Consider the following 2,901-nt stretch of genomic DNA (forward strand, 5'->3'; position numbering starts at 1 on the left):
CAGAAACTTAGAATACCCAAGATACAATTTGCAAAACACAAGAAAATCAAGAAGGAAGACCAACGTGTGGATACTTCATTCCTCCTTAGAATAGGGAACAAAATACCCATGGAAGGAGTTACAAAGACAAAGTTTGGAGCTAAGAGGAAAGGATGGGCCATCCAGAGACTACCCCACCTGGGGATCCATCCCATAATCAGCCATCAAACCCAGACACTCTTGCATATGCCAGCAAAATTTTCAACTTTTAAAAAGAATGTTTCTTCTGTTATATTTCAGCAAGTTGAATGTTCTTATTTTTGCATTGTTATTTTAGTCTAATGCGTTTCTCACGTATCAATAATTTGATAAAAAAAAAAGTACCACTGAGTTTTGTCTGAGATTTTATGAAATAATCTGAGTTTTGAAACTCTTTAAATTTGTACTTTAACCAGACTGCAGCTCCTACCTCATAGACAATGGAGGGTGTCATATGAGACTGAATTTCTCCTTGTCATAACTTAATACAACAACACCTTCTACTGCTTTGACCCCCCACTAAAGATTAAGCCCTACCTTTACAAAATGAATGGGGGAGGTTGCTTACCCAATCTCTATTTTCACATATGGGAGAAGTGGTTTCAAATTTACCATAATTCAAAACATGAAGGACTAAATTTGTCCAAGACAACACCTTGGTTTATACTCCAGACACCACGAAGCAGCACGTGCAACCTCTAGGTCTTGGCTCTAATAGACTCCATATGCTTCACCTGACTGCACAGCCAGACAATTGAATCTTTCACATTTGAGTTGGTGCAGGTTGATTCTAAACTAGAGATAGCCGAAGAGTATTGTTCAGAGTAACGGGTACTCTTTGGATTGATAAGTATTTGTTTTTACACTTAAACTAGCTGCTAGTTCATAAAACCTACATGATAATGTTTAAATATGGTAGAGTTCTTTAAGGTGAGATATGTTTATCTACTCAAACTAAGACTGTTTTCCTACTCCTGAGGTATCATTAGAGGTGAGAAGAGCATTTCTCTGATAATAAAATCTATGTCTTCATTACAAAAATGTCTGAAGCTTATTGTGGAAGACTTTAGGACATGATACAAATATCCTGTGATGCTACATGCCAGAGGTGGGAGTAACAAACTCAGAATGCTTTTACTTTGAGTACATGTTATATATGAAGTATAGTATGTGTGTGAGTATATGTGTGTGTGTGTGTGCTTGTGTGTACACAAATACTTGCATTATGTGTTTAGTACATCTTCCTAATATGCCTAGAATCTGTTTTTTCTTAGCACTCACTCATGACTTCTCTTTTTTGTTTTGTTTTTGTTTTTTTTATGTTTTGTGATCCTGGGGATTGTATCCAGCTCCTTAAGCATATTATACATCTAACACTTCTTTAGCCCTTACAACAGCTATTTATGGCTTTATTTATTATATTGGAAGATAATTCTTAGTAGTAGTACTAGTTTCTACGATGACATGCACTATAATTTATCTAATCTGTTTTTATTTTATATGAATTAATATAAGTATAGAGATATAAATATGTAAATTTTATATACCTGGTCATTTTTCTGACTATATTAATACACCTTTAATTATTAAATTAAACATTTATAAATTGTAGATTGTAGGTTTAAACCATTTATTTTTTAATAAATAAAATATAACCTAAAGTATTTATTCTACATTCTTGTTATCAGGAACACAACCTCCATTTGAATGTTTGTTGCTATTTTAGTTGAATATAAAATCAACCTTAACTTTGTTTTTTTGTTTTGTTTTTGTTTTGTTTTGTTTTGTTTTTACTGAAACTGAAACGCAACTAGCTTTATATTTCACTGGCTAATAGGCTTTTTGTATACACAAAGAGTCTTCACACCTGTTTCTTCTTTGATAATATAGAGTCATGTAAACTTTTTTCCTTATAGTATTAGGGACTCCCCCTTCCCCCCTTTCCCCTAGGATTTAGTTCTAAGTTGAAGGACTCTTCTTTTTAGATTTAATTAAGTAACATTTTCTTGAGCATACTTGAATGAGACATTTATTTCATCTCTTCTTCTTTCTTTTTTCTTAGCAATGCAAGGGTAGTGGATTAAATATTCATTCACTAAAAGCAATTTTAATTTAATAGGTTTTTAAAAATCAACTTTAATATAAAAAGAAAAATGTTAGAAAATGGATGATTGAATATGTCAACATAAGAGAAAATAATGTTGCTCAAAAGTTGTCCAAAATTTGCACCTATCAAAGTAGTTAATCTAACAACAACAACAACAACAACCACAACAAAGTCAAAGACATATGTCATTTGAGGCAGGATCTCACTGGCTTGCTTTCATGTGTCAGAGAGATGAGTAGTTTTTGATTTGCAGTCTGAGATCCATTTGTTTCTTTGTAGGAGCCATGCAGAGCATTGAGGGAGAAGTGTATACATTTTGACAGGCCTGCTGCTCACTTATACTTTACAGAATTAAGTGCCATAAGAAGAGTCTGTGAAGAAAATAATTTCCAATAATTAGTATTTGGACCCTACAGCCTTTTAAGGCATGCCATATTATTTTTTATAAATGTGTCATTTGATCACATTTTACATAAATCACTATGAATCCATTCTAGACTTAGGAAGCAATTCAATTAAATTAACCTCTGTGATGTTATTAATTTCAAAGGTGTTTTATTCCATTGCTTTTCACCTAATTGCTTGTACTTAGGGTTTTCAGGTGGTACTAGATCCAGGGCAGAGTTTGTTCCCCAGATATTATTCTAATAAACTACTGTTTTTTTGGTTTTTGTTTTTTAAGATAGTGTTCATTACTTTAAAACAGAGGTTTAGATCCATCAAAATGCAAAATCAAAAATACCCAAAAGTTTAATGATTTGTTTAACTGTCTGTTA

This window comes from Mus caroli, chromosome 12 (genome assembly GCF_900094665.2).
Source record: "Mus caroli chromosome 12, CAROLI_EIJ_v1.1, whole genome shotgun sequence".
NCBI classification, from domain to species: Eukaryota; Metazoa; Chordata; class Mammalia; order Rodentia; family Muridae; genus Mus; species Mus caroli.